General features: G+C 43.8%; 1 long non-coding RNA gene across 2 annotated transcripts in view; it reads right to left on the bottom strand.

The window, feature by feature from the left end:
- LOC143974714 (uncharacterized) overlaps positions 1–20,383 on the bottom strand; it is a 43,887-nt gene extending 23,504 nt beyond the window's left edge. Inside the window, exons 1-2 of one of the 2 annotated variants that reach the window (XR_013272273.1) lie at positions 20,238–20,383; positions 17,353–17,471 (exon numbers count right to left, since the gene is read on the bottom strand). This is a non-coding gene — a long non-coding RNA (uncharacterized LOC143974714). The remainder of the gene's footprint in view (positions 1–17,352; positions 17,472–20,237) is intronic. The other variant, XR_013272272.1, reaches the window with a different exon arrangement.
- Positions 20,384–21,976: the final 1,593 nt, after the last annotated feature.

Raw genomic sequence — 21,976 nt, 5'->3', positions numbered from 1 at the left:
GCACAGTAGCGACAATTGATGGGCACACTGGCAACATTTGATGGGGCACACTGGCAGCAATTAATGGGCACACTGCCAGCAATTGATGGGCACAGTGGCGGCAATTGATGGGCACAGTGGCGGCAATTTATGGGTACAGGGGCTTCATTTGATGGCACAGTCGCTCGTTTGTTGGGCACAGTGGCTGTGTTTGTTAGGTACAGTGGCTGCACTTGATGGGCACAGTGGTGGCAATTGATGGGTACAGTGGCTGTGTTTGGTGGGCACAGTGGCTGCACTTGATGGGCACGGTGGCGGCAATTGATTTGCACAGTAGCTGCGTTTCATGGGTACAGTGGCGGCAATTTATGGGTACAGTTGCAGCAATTTATTAGTACAGTGGCTGCGTTGGAGGGCACAGTGGCTGCGCTTGATGGGCACAGTGGCTGCGCGTGATGGGCACAGTAGCTTTGTTTGAGCACAGTAGCTGCGTTTGATGGGCACAGCGGTGCAATTGATGGGGTTTTTTTTTTCAGTTTGTTTGTGCCCCCCAAAAATTTGTGTATATATGTATAACATGTGTTTGTCAATGTGTATGTATGCTGTGTGTGTGTCAATGTGTATGTATACTGTGTGTGTATGTATACTCTATGTTTCATTTGTGCCTACTGCCGCTAAACAGAAGTCGATCTAACAATCCTGTGCCTGTGAAAAATCCACTTGTTGCCATTCGGAGGCAGCTGAATGGTGCATTGCTGGGCCCGGCCTTGGATCAGGCAGCAGGGCAGGTCTGGGTGCGTGCCTGACCGGTGATATGGCACATATCAAGCATGGCTTTTATTTGCACACCCACTACCAGATCTGAGGCCAACCACAGCAGTTCACTATTTCGCTGGCTCTAATGCCATGTACAAATGATCAGACTTTTGGTCAGAAAAAGCTCTGATGGTTTTACCACTCGCTGAAGCTGTCTTGCATACACACGGTCATACCAAATTCCAACAGTCAAGAATGCAGTGACGTACAACACGTACAACGGGACTAGAAAAAGGAAGTTCAATACCCAGTAGCCAATAGCTTCCATCTCCTAGTTGAATCTGAACATGCGTAACTTGTTGCATGTCGGAATTGCATACACACGATCTGAATTTCGGATAGAAAGTTTTTCCGTCTGAAAAATTGAGAACACGCTGTCAATTTTTTTTGGGCGGGAATTCGGACAGCTAAATTCCAATGGAAAAAGAGGGGATTGGGGAAATTGGGACTTTGAGTGAAGCCATGGCTGGGTAGAGTCATGTGCCTCCATCCCTATCATTTGAAAATAAAAGCTTCACCGCGGCAGGAAGCAGCGGGGGTGCGAAAAGGAAGGAAGTGGGACTTTAAATGAAGCTCAGGATGACAAAAATGAGTAAAATGGTGGAAAATAAAGATTTAATGATGCGTAAAAACAAGTTTACATACAATTCATTCCATGTACACAGAAATGCACCCATAACATGGTGCCAATTTGTAACCTGGCAATAACTGATAATAACATGTTTACAACCATTGATATCCAAGATAAAATAAGAGGGGCCACCATACTCATAGTTGGATACATATGTTGAGAGAATAACATCTGCACTATCAGTAGGCTTAAAAACCCAAATATGTTAGAAGAAGTATAAACACATATCATGATGGTTGTGTAGCTCGTACACCAGTAGCTCGACGCATTTCATGGCTTTAAACCGCTCTTAAGGAGCAGACATGTAAGATATCTGCAATAGGAAAATATTTGTAGGTAAGTATACTAAGTCAGGGTAGGGGAGGATGGATAAAGCCCCCCAAAACCCGTATAAAACAAGATGGCTTACAAATATGTGTGCGCTGGAAGGCAGGGCGCCAAGGACCTCGAGCCACCCCAGAGCATCAGTGTCTGGAGCCGAGAGGGCATGTATAGGGCAGCGATCATCACAGGCAGACGTCTGGGCGAGCTCCGAGCACCCCGAGCACCCCTAGTGTGAACGTGGGAAATGGTGAGGTGTAGTGAAAATAATAATTGAAAACAAAAAACCACGACAAAAGAACAAAAACAATGTTAAAGGTGAGTGTATGGGATGTGAGACCAGTGAATAAGGAGTAAATTGGTAGAAAAAGTGATAGATGCAAAGGTGAAGAAATGGAGTCCAAACAGAAGTGATGGTGGGAGACCATGGTAAGAGATCATCACCGAAACATTCAATGGATAAAGAATTAAGTGAAGATGAGTTGTAAGATGTAACTGTGTTAGAAGGGAAGGAAATCAGTCCATAAATAATGTGAAGCCAATGTGGCGGAGGGCTCAGAGAAACTCAGAGCATACCCGGACCACCGCCCATAAATACACGCCGCCACAGCCACGCCCCCTACGCCACAGCCACAGCCACAGACATGTCATTTAAAGTCCCACTTCCTTCCTTTTTGCACCACCACTGCTTCCTGCCACGGTGAAGCTTTTAAATTCTGATGGAGCATACACACGGTCACATTTTCCGATGAAAAGCTCTCATCTGTCTTTTGCTGGCCGAAATTCCAATCCTGTGTACGTGGTATTAGACTCAGGCCGCGTACACACGGGCGGACTGTATGGCCTACTTAGTCCGTCGAAACACATTTCAGCGGACAGTCCGCTCGTGTGTGGGCTTCAGCGGACTTTTTCAGCGTGCAGTCTGGCGTACTAAGTATTTTGGATTTTTCGAAATTCTGTCCGTCATACTTTGGTTTCAGCGGACAATCCGCTCGTCAGTAGGCTAGTTCGACGGACTAAGAATGGCGCATGCTCAGAAAGGATTTACACGGCGAAAGGTTGCATTGCTGTGTATTGGACTTCCTATTTCTAGTCCCGTCGTACGTGCTGTACAGGTCATCGCGCAAGCTTTCGACGGACTGTTTGTGCATCCGTGTGTGGTCAAGTCCGTTCATTCGAAAGTATGACGGACTGTCCGTCGGATTGTATGACGGACTAAGTAGGCCATACAGTCCGCCCGTGTGTACGCGGCTTTACTTGTACAGTTCAAAGCCTGCAACAAGTGGATTTTTTTTTCTAATTAAAGGCCTTTCCTTGCCAGCTGCCTGCCACACCAAGCACTAAGGTGCAAAGATGTTTGTAAGGGGACACTGATAGAAGGTGACACACTAGAAAGGCTCTGCCATAAGGTAGCACTCTGCAGATTGTGATTTATAGGGAGAATTTTGGGACTTTGTTGTAAGGGAGGACTCTGATATGAGCGTGGCACTCATCCTGACTGCTGTACTCTATATATTGTAAAATGTTTGTTACTTACTTCTGGCATGGCAGCCATCTGTAAGCCTGGGGGCCCCATAATCTTCTATTGCCTGGGGTCCCCATGAGTTGTCAGTATGCCCCTGCTACTTAACTTTTTATGTGCTGAAAAATCCTATGTAGCTTTCCCATTCTATGTAATGTTAAGGAGTGGGCTGTGGGGTTATGTTACCATAAATAACTTGTCTGTAATGTGCTGGCAGATCTTTACTACCAGTTGTAAACTTAATGTATACACTGTCTTAACAAACGGTTAAATATTAACATTGTATGGTAATGCATTTTTTTTAGAAAAACTGCATTTAACCAGGTCCCTCCCACCCTATAGACAAATAACAGCCAGGTAGGCACTAGCATTGGGTGGACATCCACATGATGCCCTCCCCAGAACGCGCCTCAAGCTTGCCCCATGTCCATAAAACACAGCCGATGACAGATCACTGTACCAGGCCACTGCCTGTACCATGTGATCTCTGTAACCATACAATTGTACACAATAGATGGCTTCCATTCATGCCAATCATTGTGTACTATTGTGTTGATCTCTGTGATTGGTAACAGTGATCACATGGTACAGACAGGGACAATCACAGTCCATCTGTACCATGTGATTAGCTGTGGCCAATCACAGTTAAACACAACAAAACACTTAATAAATCGATTTCATTAAGAAAAAATGGTTGCTCATTTAACGATGTTTCCAAAATATTATATATATATACACATACACATACACACACATTTTGTTTTTACAAACAAAATGCCCCTGTTGAACAGGGTCAGAAAAATTGGGCTTTAGGCACTGGTGCTGGTGCCACAACACTGCAACCCCTCACAGATACTCTAGTTGAGTGCAGTAGCGAGCCCTGCTGCAAAATATTACAGCAAAATTTGCAATTACACGCCCCTGTTAAACAGGAGCAGAAAAATTGGGCTTTAGGCACTGATGCCGCAACACTGTAACTCCTCACAGATTCTATTGATGAGCGCAGGAACGAGCCATGCTGTGAAATATTATATTTAAAAATTGTAATTACATGCCCCTGTTAAACAGGGGCAGAAAATTGGGCCTTAGGCACTGGTGCTGGTGCCACAATACTGCAACCTCTCACAGATATTGTAGTTGAGCGCAGCAACGAAACCTCCTGCAAAATATTGCATAAAAAATTGTAATTACACATCCCTGTTAAACAGGGGCTGAAAAATTGGGCCTTAGCCACTGGTGGCGGCGCCCAGAACCAAAAATGTTTTTACAAGCTATCAGCATGATCATTGAGGAGGAAGAGGATAGTCACTCAGCATAACAGGATAGTCACTCAGCATCAGCATAGGCAGTCTTGAAGGGATTTGACATTTCACAAAAAAATATTCAATTACATCAGCATCAGGTGCTTGGTAGCTAACGGTGATCCAAGACTGATTCATTTTTATGAAGGTCAGTTGATCAACCGAGTCGCTGGACAGGCGCACCCTGTGATCGGTTACAAAGCCTCCAGCAGCACTGAATCTGCATTCCGAAAGAACGCTGGATGCAGGACAGGCCAGTAGCTCAATTGCATACTGTGCAAGCTCTGGCCAATGATCCATTCTCAAGACCCAGTAACCCAGAGGATTTTTGGTGGGAAAGGTGTCCAAGTCTGATCTTGCCCCTAGGTATTCCTGCACCATGTAAATCAGACACTGGCAATGGTTGCTGGAACTGATCTCACCTTGGGCTGCGGACTAAAAAATTGTCTGAACGCATGGGTCAGATGGCCACCTTCTCCACCGCTCCTTCTGTGACTGACCGAATCCTCAGCAACACGTTGTCCAGGACCAGGAATTTGTTACCTCCCAGTCTCTGGGAACGCGTTGCACAGACCTTTCTGCAAGGCCTCCCGAAGACGTTTCATCCTCTGCTCTCTCTGCGACGGCAATATAAAGACTGCAACCTTACCATTGTATCCTTGATTCGAGGAATACGAGGATCCTTCCGCAGGCTTTGCAAGATCAGGAAGGCCTTACATCATATGTTAGCTGAGGCATTCGGTGGAGGCAAAGGTGGACAAGAGGGACAGTGTCACTGATGCATGCACTGTCACTGCTCACCATCCTCGCGGCCTCCTCAAATGGTGACAGGACAGTGCATGCATCCCTGATCATGGCCCACTGGTGTGGGGAAAAAACCAAGCTCCCCTGACCCTGTACTGGTGCCATAGTCACACAGGTACACATTGATGGCCCTCTGCTGCGTGTGCAGCCACTGCAGCATGGCCAACGTTGAGTTCCACCTGGTGGGCATGTCACAGATTAGGTGGTTCTTGGACAGGTTAAATTCCTTTTGCAGGTCAGCCAACCGAGCACTATATGACCAGCGAAAATGCATACAGACTTTCCTGGCCTGCTTCAGGACATCCTGTAAGCCCGGGTACCTGCCCAAGAACCGCTGCACCACAAAGTTAAGGATGTGAGCCAAACAGGGCACATGGGTCATTTGTCCCTGTCAGAGGGTGGGGTGCCATTGTCGCAAACCACCATTCCTGGCTTAAACTGGCGTGGCGTCAACCACCTCTCAGCCTGCCCCTGTAGAGCTGACAGAATCTCTACCCCAGTGTGGCTCCTGTCCCCCAAGCACACCAGCGCAAGCACTGCATGGCATCTTTTTGCCTGCTTACTTGCATAGCCCTTTGAACACCTACGGAGCACCGCTGGTTCCGAGGACAAATCACAGGAAGAGGTCATGGAGGAAGAAGAAGAGGAGGCGGTGGAGGGGAGAGGTGTGTCAGAATCACCAGTAGTAGCATTTTTGGGGGCGTGGTGGCGGAACAACCTCCGACACTACTGCACCTTGTCCTGCATCTTTCCCAGCTGCCAGCAGAGTCACCCAATGTTCCGTGAAAGATAGGTAATGTCCCTGTCCATGCCTGCTGGACCATGAGTAATATGCACCTTACCGCTGACCGCCCTGTCAAGCGAGGCCAAGACATTGCCTTCCACATGCCGGTAGAGAATCGCCTTCCGTGCGAAAAAGTGGCATTTGGGAACCTGCCACTGAGGAACCGCACATTCCACAAACTCACGGAAGGGGCAGAGTCTACCAACTGAAAAGGCAGCAGTTGAAGTGCTAGCAATTTAGCCAAGCTGAAGCTAGCAATCAACCGCTTGGCATGTGGATGGTTGGTAGTGAATTTGTTTCGGCGGTGCAGCAGCTCGGGCAGGGAAATTTGCCTGGTACAATCTGACGTCAGTGTACTGATAGCAGATTGCCCACAAGTACTTGGTTGTGGCACACCTAATTCTACACCTTCATTCCTCTCAGTGCAGGTTTCAGAGAGGACTGAAGGTATAGTGGGGTTGGAGATCCCAGCTGATGAGCAGCAAGGAGAGGTCTGCTTTGTTCTTTGGTGTGGGTCTTTTAGGTACGCTTGCCAACTAACATATGTCTGGTCAAGCATGTGGTGCCCAAGCGGCTGATGTTTTGGCCATGCGAGATACGCTTGAGACATATGTTGCAAATAGCAGCGGTGCAATCTGATGCACTCGTCTCAAAAAAGGCCCACACCAAAGAACTTTTGGGATAACACACAGAGACAGCAGCGCCCTGCACATGCAGAGCTCTGCAGTGTGATGCAGTCAGTGTGCTGCCCTTAAGCTGGCCCCTGGAGAGCATCCTGCCTCATTGGAGATGTGCCTCCTCCTCCACCTCTCAGGCGCCCATGTGGAGTCAGTAACCTCATCATCCCCTCCCTCCTCATCACTGGAGCAAACCTGGCAGTATGCTGCAGCTGGGGGAACATGACTGCCAGATTTCTGTCCTTCTGGGGCACCCCCTCTCTCTGGGCTCAGGTTACTGCCTTCCTCTAGCTGGGTACCATCATCAGAGCTTTCCAAATGCTGGGCATCCTCCTGGAGCATGTACCCAACACTGTGGTCAAACAGTTTGGGTCCTCCTCAGGAGGACATGGTGGGAAGGAGTGACTGATGCCATTGAACCAAGGGAAGAGGCTACATTGGCAGCTGCTTTGCCAGGCAAAGTACCCTGAGCCTGGGTGAGAGAGGATGAGGAGGATGAGGATGACTTGGTCATCCACTCTACCAAGTCTTCGACATGTTGTGGCTCAACATGGCCAGCTGCCAAAAAAAAGGACAAGTGTGTCCCACAGCCACGTGATGATGAGAATGCACCGTGTCCATGACCAGCACTGTTGCCTCTAGACACAGAGCCTGCTCGCCCTCTTTTATTGGCTCGTGACTGTCTGCCTCTCCTTGTTGGCCTTCCAGACATACTAATGGCCTGCATGGAAATGTAGCTGCACAAAGCTGGGACGTATATATATATATATATATATATATATATACTGATTATACTGCCGCTAGCAGAATCAACTGCCTGCCTGTAGTATTATTAATATGAGAACACCGGCAATTGTATTCAGGTAAGCTTTAGGTGCACACTGTGCAAAGGACACTAAAACAAAATACTAGAGCTCCCTGCTTGCATTTCTATGAGAATGCCGGTAATTGTATTCAGGTAAAGCTTTAGGTGCACACTGTGCAAAGGACACTAAAACAAAATACTGCAGCTCCCTGCCTGTATTTGTATGAGGACGCCAGCAATTGTATTCAGGTAAAGCTTTAGGTGCACACTGTGCAGAGGACACAAAAAAAAAATACTGCAGCTCCCTGCCTGTATTTCTATGAAAACGCCGCCAATTGTATTTGGGTAAAGCTTTAGGTGCACACTGTGCAAAGGATACAGTACACTAAGTGAAAATAGTGCAGCTCCCTGCCTGTCAGTATATTATGAAGAGAATAACAGGAACGGATCTAGCTAAACTGAATACAGTGTATAAATATATATACAACACACCTGGGATGCATATATATCCTCTACAAACTGTAACTGAAGCTAACTGACTTGCCTGCCTATTCTATCTAACTTAAATCAAATTACACTGTCTCTCTGTCTATCTCTCTCCGCCACCGCAACACACTACACAAGGCGGCCACGCAGGCGGCCTTATATAGTGTGGGGCGTGTACTAAACACCCTGAGACATAATTGGCCAAAGCCACCCTGGCTTTGGGCAATCATGGCTCTCCATTTTTTCTGCGCTGTGATTGGCCATAGTGCATGCTTGATTGGCGTGATTGGCCATAGTGCATGCTTGGCCAATCAGCAGCCAGCAATGCATTGCGATGCCGCAGTGAATTATGGGCCATGCCAAGCCACTCGAATTTGGCGCAAAAGGGCCATAACGTTCGGAATTCGCTGAACGGGTGGACAGACGATGTTCGAGTTGAACATGGGTTTGACTTGAACACAAAGCTTATCCCTATATACAAGTACGGTATATACCATAGTTTGTGGACTCTATAACATTCCTATAGACTAAATAATATACACTGATTTGGGTATTTTTTACAAAGAAATGTAGCAGAATACATTTTGGCCTACATATATGAAGAAAGATTATTTATTTGCAAAGTTTTATAACAGAAGCGATTTTTTTTTTTCAAAATTTCCAGTCTTTCTTCATTTAGCAAAAAATACAAACCCTGTTGTGATTAAATACCACCAAAAGAAAGCTCTATTTGTGTGAACAAAATGATAAAAAATGTATTTTGGTACAGTGTTGCATTACCACGTCAAAGTGTGATAGCGCTGAAACCTGAAAGTTCGCCTGGGCAGGGAGGGGGTGCAAATACATACAGTGCCTCAAAATCTCACTGCAAATGTGGAAACACACTTGACGTTTCTATATAATTTAATTCTAATGACTATTGTGAAATGTTGTGTGGTAGTTTTTGTTTATATGAATATAGGTTAATATTTTTTTCCCTGAAATACCAATATTTATATTATAATTAATATTTTTTTCCCTGAAATACCAATGCTATATATTTTTAGACCATTCTACAATTAGTCCAGAAGGTGGTAGCATCACTCTATTTGGAACATAACCTTAGATGGTTGAGAAACAAACAATCACAAACATTCCATTACAGAAGGATTACTTATATTTTCTAAGCACTGCTGAACTACTGTTATGTATTTTTCCACTGAGACCTTTTCGTTTTCATGTTACGCAGGCCATAGCGCAGTGAGCAGTCAGGTAAGTTTGTATATTAAGATCTTTTATTTAGCATAATTAATTTTGGATGACTGAGGATACCTATACCCAGTTCCAAATTAGCAGGTAGAACTCTCATTTTCCCATCTTCTCACAAAAATAAACCTTTCATTTGACCTTAGTGTCCTGTGAAGTCACTATTTTTACTTCTATGAAAGATCACCTAGGTTGAAAAACTCTTTTTTTTTCTGATACACCACTTTAAAATACATTTAATTTCTTCCTATTCACCCTTCTTTCCTGTAAATGTCTAAACCTCTCAGCATTTGCTCTTTTGTCTATTCCGTTGTATAATTTTCTAAGTTAGGCCACTGATTTATTATAAATTAGAGATCCGATGACAATACTACTATATAAGGGCCCCATTATAAACATATATTGGCAGGTATTGATTTTAGACCCCAAATTAGATCTTAGAAGTCAGGATTAACATACATAAAAATGGACAAGCGAGTGATTTATCAGTTCTGTGACTGAAGCTCAATGATATGGTTCCTGCAAAAGGGAATTATGTCCATGTTTCTGGGGTGTTTTTTTCTACGATAACAGATAATATGATTTTTTTTTTATTAGAGGCCACATAAACTGGACCACCAAAAAAGGGTATTTGATTTAATTAGTGGAAAGCAATTCACTGGTTTGGCCAGATGAAACCTAAAGGTATGAATATACTGCAATTTGAATTATATTAAATTAAAACTTTAGAGTTAATTTGGGGCCCCAAGCCCTAGAGGTAATTAATCTGTTAATCACAATGTTTAACAGAAATAACGTAATTAATAGAGGTGGACACTCATCAAAGTGAGCTGTATTTTCACGCATGCTAATTGGTCTATAAAATTTACAGCCAAAACAAAGATAAATATCATTATACCATCAACTGATAAAATAACAAAACTAGCTTTTGTTGCAATATTCCGTTTCAATTAAAAAAGTTAGCAGGAGTAAAAGTACCCAAGACACATAGATATAACGGGTTATTAAGGACTAAAAAAACATGAAAAGGATGGTGCCCGGAAATGAGCTTTATTCGCCATTACCACCAAACCTTTACATTAAAATTATCAAGCAATTTAATAATAATATGTGGTTGTTATTTAACATTGTACAAAATACATAAGGTGGTGACATCACCTTTGCGACTTAAAAAAAAAAACGTTGTCTTTTAATATATGCCATTCTGTTACAAAATAATATTATATTTGAGCAGCTCTCATATATGTCATATAAACAGCTGGCAAATTGCATTACAGTGGGTAATCTCTCTCTCTCTCTCTGATAAAGTGGGTTTGTTTGGATTAAATTGGTTGAGTGCTGCACATTTTTGCATCTGTCTGTGTAGCTTCTGTATATACTTTTTGTAAAGGCGTAAATAAAAGCTTTATCGCAGTATGAACATTCTAAAGGTGCTCATGCAATAAAAGACCATGTTTTTGTCTATATTGATTACTCAGGATAACAAATAGAAATGTATCCTTACTGACTGGAATACCTGATTCCAATATTTTTGTTTCAAGATGTCACTATCCCAGAAGTTACCTCAAATTTTCCATCCATGACCTTGATCCTTTAAACCATCTGTTCAATAAATATAGGACAACATACAAAAATAGTGTTGGTTTTGCAGCTTTTTGTTATTTTTATTTTGGTTTATTAAAACTGTACTGTTAACACAGGGTCGAAAAAGGTATAATAAAAGTACAGACTACAGGCAAAAAATAAAAATAAATAAATATATATATATATATATATATATATATATATATATATATATATATATATATATATATATATATATATATACATACACAGCATCTCACAACAGTGAGTACACACCTCACATTTTTGTAAATATTTTATTATATCTTTTTATGTGACAACACTGAATAAATTACACTTTGCTGCAATGTAAAGTAGTGATTGTACAGCTTGTATAACAGTGTAACTTTCGTGTCCCCTCAAAATAACTCATTAATGTCTAAACCCCACTGGCAACAAAAGTGAGTACACCCCTAAGTGAAAATGTTCAAATTGGGCCCAAAGTGTCAATATTTTGTGTGACCACCATTATTTTCCAGCACTGCCTTAACCCTCTGGGCATGGAGTTCACCAGAGCTTCACAGGTTGCCACTGGAGTCCTCTTTCACTCCATAACGACATCACTGAGCTGGTGGATGTTAGAGACCTTGCGCTCCTCCACCTTCCATTAAAGGATGCCCCACAGATGCTCAATAGGGTTTAGGTCTGGAGACATGCTCAGCCAGTCCATCACCTTTACCCTTAGCTTCTTTAGCAAGGCAATGGACATCTTGGAGGGGTGTTTGGGGTCGTTATCATGTTGAAATACTGCCCTGCAGCCCAGTCTCCGAAGGGAGGGGGATCATGCTCTGCTTCAGTATGTCACAGTACATCTTGGCATTCATGGTTCCCTCAATGAACTGTAGCTCCCCAGTGACGGCAGCACTCGTGCAGCCCAAGACCATAACACTCTCACCACCATGCTTGACTGTAGGCAAGACACACTTGTCTTTATACTCCTCACCTGGTTGCCGCCACACACACTTCACACCATCTGAACCAAATAAGTTTATCTTGGTCTCATCAGATCACAGGACATGGTTCCAGTAATCGATGCCCTTAGTCTGCTTGTCTTCAGAAAACTGCTTTCAGGCTTTCTTGTGCATCATCTTTAGAAGAGGATGACAGCCATGCAGACCAATTTGATGCAATGTGCTGCGTATGGTCTGAGCACTGACAGGCCTACCCCCCACCCCTTCAACCTCTGCAGCAATGCTGGCAGCACTCATACTTCTATTTCCCAAAGACAACCTCTGGATATGATGCTGAGCACGTATACCCAACTTCTTTGGTCGACCATGGTGAGGCCTGTTATGATTGGAACCTGTCCTGGTAAATCCTTGTATGGTCTTGGCCATAATGCTGCAGCTCAGTTTCAGGGTCTTGGCAATCTTCTTATAGCCTAGGACATCTTTATCTAGAGAAACAATTCTTTTTTTGAGATCCACAGAGAGTTATTTGCCATGAGGGGCCATGTTGAACTTTCAGTTACCAGTATGAGAGAGTGAGAGCGATAACACCAAATGCAACACACCTGCTCCCCATTCACACCTGAGACCTTGTAACACTAAAGAGTCCCATGACACCGGGGAGGAAAAATGGCTAATTGGGCCTAATTTGGACATTTTCACTTTGGGGTGTGCTCACTTTTGTTGCCAGAGGTTTAGACATTAATGGCTGGGTGTTGAGTTATTTTGAGGGGTCAGCAAATGTACACTGTTATACAAGCTGTACACTCACTACTTCACATTGTAGCAAAGTGTAATTTCTTCAGTGTTGTCACATGAAAAGGTATAATATAATATTTGCAAGGACTGCGACATTATGATGGACATTTTTGACACTATTTTGGACCATATAAAAATGCACTGATTACGTGTAAATGACAATGGCAGGAAGGGGTTAAACACTAGGGGGTAATCACGGGGTTACGTGTGTCCTAGGGAATGATTCTAACTGAGGAGTGGGGGGGGGGGGGGGGTTGGGCTACCACTGACATGACAGCAAGCATTGCTTCCTATCACAGGGAGCAGTGATCTCTGTCATGTCACTAGGCAGAACGGGGAAATGCCTTGTTTACATAGGCATCTCCCCGTTTTGCGGCTCCATGGCGCGGTCGCCAGGACACCGGCAGACATTGAGTCCGCGGGTCTTTCGGGCACGGTCATGCTGTGTGTGGCGGGCGCATTCCTGCTGACCCGCCAATTAAAGGGGATGTACAGGTATGCCCATTTGCCCACCGCTGCCATTGTGCCGACGTATATCATTGTGCATCTAGACATGCCTAGGTGATTCAGCTTATTGCCCACCCAGACAGTTTGGCACCAGTTCCCCACAAAGAAAACCCAGGGCTATCCAAATCTCATTAACCAACTTTCACTTGTGTAATCTGTCCCATATGCAAGTCATCATAAAACAAAACTCACTCAATGTTCCAGCGGTCTGAAAAAGTTAAATTAATTTATACACAGAGGAACAAACGCACCCACTGATTGGCTCCGAGAGAGAGATTGGTGCCCAATGCGTCCAACCAGACTGTGTTCTGATGCCTCTCACAGGTGCTAACCCCACCTATGACCAGGCAGAACCTTGATACAACCCAGCCAAACTGATGCCAAAGCATAATTTCACACAATTAACCCCAAGACTCAACTACAGTCTTGGGAAAAAACAAAATTTATGTATATATTGCGCGTACTCATCAGGAGTACCGGCGCTACATTTAGAACAAAGGGAAATGCAAGGACAGGCTGAGCTTTGGGGATGCTGCTTCCTATTGCTGTTTACTGAAAATGGCTGAATACTTGCGAGAGAGCCCAGGTAGTCTCCCCAGCATCTGACTTCTTTAAGACTATTGACCTGTTTCCATAATGACTATTTTTAATGAGACTCAGAAATCAGCAGTGAAAAATCAACATTGCCGTCTCTGATTAAAACCCAGAAAAGACCAACAGAAAGCTACATGGAATCTGGCTTTCAGGACAGTGCTTTGTGCCAGACATTGAGTATAATTATTAAAGACGGTTACCCACAAGTAAATTTAGTGTTAAATTATAACACTGACACCTACACTGACATGCTCAAGCAGAAACATCAATCCAGTCAGAAAAGAAACATGTCTAAAGCAAACCCTTGGCATTTAACACTTCCCTACCTGAAGTTTCTGAACCCTAGAACAAAAATGTAATCTGTTGCAGTTTAGTAGCCTTTAGATACAGTGGCTCCATTAGTTTTATTTATTTTGAACTTTTGTTGTGTTATTTGAACCTGGATATCTTGCCAGTATCAAACATTCTGCCCTAGGATGGCAATAGCTGGTTTGTCACCCCAAGACAGGAATACATAAAACATCTCTTCTCCATATTGTAGACAGGAGGTGTTCAGTAGACCAATGTACCTTAGAAGATCGAGGGCTTACATACACTTAAAGAGGAAGTAAACCCTGGTGGGTTTTACTTCCTCTTTATTTCCCTGCAAAGGTAAAGCATAATGGGCTACTATGCATCGCATTGCGGCCCCTTCCGGGGCCACAAACTCCAGCTCTGTGACTGGCTGGAGTTGCATGCCACCAGCCACAGCATGACCCCTATTAGAAACGGCAGGATGTGCCCTTTCTAAGGCGCATGCGCCGTAGTCATCACCACTCATCATTTTAGTAAATATCTCCTAAACTGTGCAGGTTTAGGAGATATTTCAAGCACCTACAGGTAAGCCTTAATATAGGCTTACCTGTAGGTAAAAGGTTGTACAGGGTGTACAACCACTTTAAAAGAGGAGTAGGGCCAAACCTCTTTTTCCCCTATGGATCACAGAAGTGACTTCATTCTGCACTCCTGTGACGCGTTGTAACTGAGCTAGTCCAGGCTCTTGATCGATCACTAGTCGGGGTCCACCCATATCCCTGAGCACCAGCTGGCTCAGCCTCTTAGTGCACTGCTGGGAGACTGAGACAGCCACTACCAAACCCTGCACAACCCAGTGCTCCAGAGAGCACTGGAGAGTCAGAACAGAGAGCCTGTGACTAAGGCTGGCCATACATTAAACAATCTTCTTGTACAATTTTCCTTTAGATTTCCCAAAACCATATATTATGAGGTCAAACCTAAACAGTTTCAGTTTGTAGGCAATCAAATGGGCCCTTGCATTACATAGTTTAAGGTAAATCTAAAGGGCATTTAAAAGGAAAATTGTATAATGTATGACCAGCTTAACAGTCACTTGTTCTCTGCTCACTGAAGACCAAGAACTGAGCGATCTAAGGTCTTTGATTGCTCGGGTTCTGGGTCTTACAGGCAGCACTGGACAGATGCACCAATGGACCATGGCTATATCCACCTAGGTGTGTATACATTTTTATTTTTTAACTTCCCATAGTTCTCTTTTACATCTGCCATCTAGGATCCCTTGTTGGCACCTTTACAGGTCCGGAGGACTGACAATCCAGTAATTTGTAAATGCCAGCTAATACCTGGTGGTCCCCTCACACTGACCTCATTGTCTACAGAGTCTCTTTTGGATCCTGAGATAACCCTGGTATAGGACAGCCAATAAAAAGTGTTCATGTAACAGACAGTGACATAAAGACCCATGTAGCACCCACTAGGTAGGTAGGTGCTAGAGGTAGGATTTTTATAGGATAGGTAAATTTAGACCTGTTGTTTTGAATGCTCTGAAATGGGAGTGGCTCAGGGTAGCAGCTAGTGACTCACAGGCAGCATCACTGAGACCTCCCTTTTTTTCTAGAGTTTGCTGGAAAGTTCTGGAAAGAGGGGAGGGAGGAGAGGTGGAGCTGCCTGGGGTGTTTTAGGGAGCCCTGACCAATCCCCAACTTAGATTGGCAGGGGGCAGGCCTCCTTATATACCCAGGGTCAGTCCAGCTGGGGAGGAGTTGTCGGGTGGAACAGCTGGAGTGGGAGCATGTGGAGGCTGTCAGGGCTTTTGAGGGAGCTCCCCAGTCTGGGGGGGGGGGGTGACCTTGGGCCTGGGCTCGGGTGCAATAGGGACCACCTTCAGGAATACATGAAGAGGTCCTGGACAGGAGGCATAAGAAAGCGCAAAGAGAGGGCAGCGAGAGAGAGCACTGCTAAGAGACTCCAGGGAGGACAACTGGTCGCAGACAGGAGGGCTGGTGAGTGAAGAGGACTGGGAAGGACTGGGAGGACTGGGAGCTTGAAGTCTGAGATGGGTGCAGAACCAGAAGTGTGGACTGTGGTGGAAGGGGACTTTCTATTTTGTTACCTTATAGAGGCCCACAGTCCCTGCCTGCAAAGGGCAATTGCAAAAGCCTGGCTAAAACAGTGTCAGGCCTAACCACTTTGTGCTAGATTTGCCTGAGGATTCGAGAGAAAGCAAAGTGCAGGAGGAGAAAGGAGTAAAAAATCTGAGAGGAAGCGATTTGCAGAAGTAGAAATGGAGTGTATATATTGGACTGTAAATAGTTGGCCTAAGCAAGTGCTACCAATTCTACTGGGCATCCCACATTTCCCTTCTAAGTTCAATCCCCTCAATAAAACAAAAAAAAACAAAGTGTATGGACTGTTCTATGTCTCTGAGTGTCTGAGAGGTGAATGCCGGGCTGGGCAGGGTGGCAGACGATCCAAGATTTCAGCAGTCCCTACGGGGGTTCCACTATACCCATACAAAACCCCCCATGTCTTGTATAAAGAAGAAGAGTGAAGGCTGAGTAAAAAGGGGAATTTAGTTGCTTTTTTTTTTCTTTTGTTTATGTTAGTGATTCATTATAGGAGAGTGGGGGGATAGGGAGCTAGGAGTTTAGCTTTAATGTCAAATCTAAGGTTCTATATTAATATTGGATTAGTTAAAAGCCTTTTTTTGTATCCCATTGGGGGGGATTGTTATTTTCTTTCCTGTAGACTCAACAGTTAGAGGAACATTTCTCCAAAAAAAGAGGGAATTCCTCTTAAACAGTTGGTTTCTAGAACAAGTGTCCCCATTGGAAGATTTACCCTCTATTCCTGATTTGATAACAAAAAAATTAAAATTTTTTTGATTTTTCCTCATACAGACAGCAATAACAACCGGAATGAGTGTATAAACCCACACTGCTCCATCCAAAACAAAAAAAACTGTTGGCTTTGGATACACTTTAACATAAACTAAAACGAAATCCTAAAACTAAAGCTAAACGCTAATTCTGCTTCATACTCACTGGCTGTGTTCATAGCTAATAGATTGCACGATTAAAGCATACACTGCGGAGATTCCAGTGCCCCAGAATCAGCTTTGTAATTTTAAAGACCATCAATTGCCCTTCCAGTGTTGGAATATAATGTCCTGTTTGCTGGAAATCTTATGTGCAGAAAATGAGTCACAAGATGGAAAGATAAATAAAAGCAAATAATATAGAAAAAGGGCATACCTGTACGTGTACATATGCCTCTTTAGGATCAAACACTGCAATCTGTCCAGGTGTTTATATACTAATTGTCACAGCAGACGTTATGATAATCAAGTGAAGATGAGGACATGTAGGGCTTCCTGGTGGAAACAGATGGAGAGGCAGATGCTGGTAAATCACAATTACAATAAGCCCACGTACACATCGGCTGTTTTGGCATGCGATTTGACATGTCAAATCACCACCTATTGCCAGCAACGTTGCCGCCTGAATCGGTGTGATGCCGACTTTGCGGTGCCGCGCCACTTACCAAAAGTAGTTCCTGCAGTACTTTTGGTGACTTCGGGGTGATTTGAATAGAAATCATGAACCTGCACAGATGTCTGTCAAATCGCCTCCCAACTCGAACTGAAATGGTGCAAGTCCAAAACGGCCCTCAGTGTGAACATGGGCTAAAGGTTAGCTTGGTAGGAGTAATGTATTAATGTTTATAAAATAAAATGTTTCTGTTCTGCAAAACAGAAAATAATAATCAATAAAAAAAAATGTATTTTCATGTTATAAATATTACAGTGACTTGGATTTTTAGGGAACATTTAGAGGTGAAGACAACGGATGACTAAGGTGAAGGATCCAACAGGGTCCCAGTTGAGGACCAGTCATTTGTAGCTTTATAAATGTCCACTAGATACTGACAGACAATGGGATTCATTTAAGCTGGACATAGACGGTTTTTTTCAAGCAGCGGGCTGGTTACTCCATCCACACAAATGAGGTGGAGGAATCCCCCTGCTGGGACATTGTATTCTCACAAGTGCACACACTGGTTATAATTTTGCAACTATCCCTTATTACAATTTTTTGTGGCCAGTGGCCAGTTTACGGCAGTCAGTGGGCTCAAAACAGCTTGCAGGTTGTAGTTTGGGGACCACTGAATTAGGCAGATCTGGGTTTTATTTGAGAACAGGTAGTATTGGAGGCAGAAAGAAAAGACTGGTTTGCCAACTAAGGTGGTATAAACGCAGCAAGGTACTGGAGAACACCAACAGAGAGGGGCAAGAGAGAGGATAAAGCATCATTTAAGAAGGGAGAGCAGAAGTATCATCATCAAAGAAGCTAGAGCAGAAGACATGCGGCTCCAGGTGAGACAATCAAGTCAGTTAGACTCATGGGTGCTCGCCTCGGCACGCCTCCGTGAAGCATGTACTGAAAAAAGAAATGTCTGCACACCACGGCTGGTCCCGAATCCTTTTTATTAAAACCTTCCAAAGTGACACACACAGGACACTGTCAGGGACAGATGGTTGACGCGCTTCACACAAAGAAGCTGTGTTAATAAGAGCCATCTGTACCCATCAGTGTCCTGTGTGTGTCACATTTAAAAAAAAAAGGATTTAGGACCAGCCGTGGTGTGCAGCCATTTCTTTTCCAGTATCATTAAAGTGGTTGTAAACTCTCCCCCACAACTTTGTCCCATGTAAATCAGCATAAAAAACTCTAATGAACACTGCTTGTAGATAGCTCCTTACTTGCTTAGTATTGTTGTAATCCTTTTTGTTCTTTAGAATGACGTCACTGAGCATGCCCAGTTCTCCCCTGATTTACGGCACACTCTGTGTACTTTGTCTATCTATTATCAGGACTTCCTACGGCACACAACACTAAAATCCCAGGAGACTGCATAATCATTCAGAGCTTCCTCCTACACCCCATGTGACCATGTGACATCACATGCAGTGTAAACCAGGGCATCGGACAGGATTACTGCAGTCTTATCAGCTGAAGCTGATAAGACTGACAAAGGGAAACACTAGATAATCGGCACAAGTAAATACTATGAAATAAAACAAGTCAGCTATGAACAGGGAAGCAGGGATGCCATAGAAACATTGGATTGAGAAGGAGGCTTGGTTAACAGTACAGGAAGTGCTCAATGTAAGTGGGGAAATACACTCTACTGTGGATTCAGAAAACAATACTTAAGATGGCGCTGCCTAACCCCTGGAAATAAGTTTGTTAAAGTTTCTTTAAAAAGTAAGTAATCTGCGATTTGGGCTGGATTACAGTGGCTATAGTTTGATAATTACTTATTATAATGGACTAAATGAACAGAAGCATCAGAGTGGGAAAGTTTACTTCCTCTTTAACCACTTCCCGACTGGCGCATGCCGATGTACATCGACAGACTGGCACAGGCAGGCAAATGGGCGTACCTGTACGTCCCTTTAAATTTGCCACCCTGCCATCACCAGTGCGCTGCCGATGGCACGCTTGCGTGCCAGTCGGGACCCCGGTGAGTCCGGTCGCGGGTCTCACGGACTCGATCGCCGCGGGCATACCCTCGATCGTCTCACGGGGTGGCTGAATTGGGAGATGCCGTTGTAAACAGCATCTCCCCATTCTGCCTAGCAACAAGCGACGCTGATTTGTGGGGAAAAAAGGACGTCAATTTTGTTTGGGAGCCACGTCGCACGGCCACGCAATTGTCAGTAAAAGTGCCGTATCGCAAAAAGTGGTCTTGTTTTAAGCCAGCAAAATGGTCCGGGGCTTAAGTGGTTAAATAAGGCCTTGATGAAGCAGTGTCATTTTAAAAAGAAGCATCTCAATAAAACAATGCAAGGGCAGAGTCCTCAGTGCCAAGGGAGCACAGAGGTTTCTGCAGCGGAGTGCTATCAACAGTGTTAGATATCTATGACAGGCAGGTCATTTTTGTTTCACTGTATTTGGCTTTTTGGAGGTCACTGGTCACTTATTAGGAGTTAAATGTGAAAAATTGTCTTCAATTAACTTTTTATGAACAACAACAAAATGATAATTGTCGTCATATAATGGCCATGTCAAACAATCAATCCTGCAACTCATAATCAGACAGGAGACAACTTACCTGCACTTGTGTAAGTACTTACTGATTGAAAGGTGAAAGCAAAGATTAATGCAGAAGGTCATCCACGGCCATTAGATTATACTTGAGTTCTCATTGATTACAGCAGAAATGTCTCTGTTAAATGAGCATGTACAGTACTAGGTGAATGTCATGAACATAAATCTTATTTTTCACCCTTCGCCTTCAAGAGCCAGGAGAGTTAATGAATAAGCTAGCTATTGCAGAGCTATTGTGGTTAATCTTTAAACATGGTTGACTATAAGGTATACATGACAATTTTAAGGCTGCATTTCAATAATTTGCCACTTTGTAGGGTGTTGTAGCATGAAGCATTAGACAGCAATGAAAAGAATGTTAGTTGCATGGGAGAACATTTTAAAAGTGATCACGCTAAACTGTGGAAATGTTCTAGTTACAAGCCCTGGGCATTTGTTGTATGAGCTGAGTTAAGGGTTTTTATTGTTTAAATCTCAGTTCTCTAAATGGTTAATTATATTAGAATTTTTTATACTTCCCTGTGGTTCCTCCTGCTACTATATCTATATATCTCCTTTACATGTTTTTTTTTTTTTTTTTATAAACATTGTTCCCATTCTTGTCTAAGCCCTGGTACACACAGTCGGACATTCCAACGGAAAATATCCAATCAGACCTTGTTGTCAGATAATCCGACTGTGTGTGGGCTCCATCGGAATGTTTCTATCTGAATATCCAACGGACAACGTTTTAGAGCTGGGCTTATAAAACTTTCCGACAACATGACCCGATCGGACTTTGTCCAATTGTGTGTAGAGAATTCCGATCGGACAAAGTGCCACGTATGCTCAGATCAAATTCCTAGACCAAAGCTATTGGCTACTAGCCTGAACGTAGTCCCGTTGTAACGAAATAACGTAATCACGTTAAGTACGATCGGATTTTCTGACAACTTTGTCCGACCGTGTGTATGCAACACAAGTTTTGGACAAAGTCCGTCGGACAAAATCTGACGGATTTTGTTATCGGAATGTCCGACCGTGTGTACAAGGGCTAATACATTCATCCTCTGACCCCAACCTCTCCTTGACTTATATTTCTCTACACAATATACAGCAAACGCCTAAAAAGGCATCATGCTATTAACTGATCAAAGATTCATAATTGAGATGAAATAATTTGATGCTCACTTGTTTAAAGTGATTGTAAATAAAAAAATGTTATTCAAAAAAAATAACAAACGTGTTTTACTTACCTGCTCTGTGTAGTGGTTTTGCACAGAGCAGCTCCGATCCTCCTCTTCTGGAGTCCCCCGTCGGTGCTCTGGGCCCCTCTCTGATGGTGAGTGCCCCCATATCAAGTAGCTTTCTGTGGGGGGCACTCGTGCGTGCTTGCTCCTGAGCCAGTTCTCTGCATCCATAAGACACAGAGAGCGTGTCTCAGTCCCGCCCCCCTGCTCCCACCTAACTGGCTGTAATTGACAGCAGCGGGAGCATTTCTGAGCCAATCAAGAGGGAGAGACCCAGTGGAGCCTGGGGTCTTGTGCACATCACTGGATCGAGATCGGGCTAGGTTAAGTATTGGGGGGGCTGAGGGGGGGCCGCACACTAAAGTTTTTTTTACCTTCCTGCATAGAATATATGTAGGTAAAAAAAAGTCAACCTTTACAACCACTTTAATACCTAGAAGGTTCAAGGGCAGATACACTAAAAGGAAAAGTCCCCACTTAAGGGTCCTTTCACACTACTCTGTAACCTATGCATTTCATTTTTAACCACGATTTTG

The sequence above is a fragment of the Lithobates pipiens genome, unplaced genomic scaffold (genome assembly GCF_037356315.1).
Source record: "Lithobates pipiens isolate NorthernLeopardFrog02 unplaced genomic scaffold, aLitPip1_a1.2 Scaffold_13, whole genome shotgun sequence".
Lineage (NCBI taxonomy): Eukaryota > Metazoa > Chordata > Amphibia > Anura > Ranidae > Lithobates > Lithobates pipiens.
This window is presented reverse-complemented; position numbering and strand designations above follow the sequence as displayed.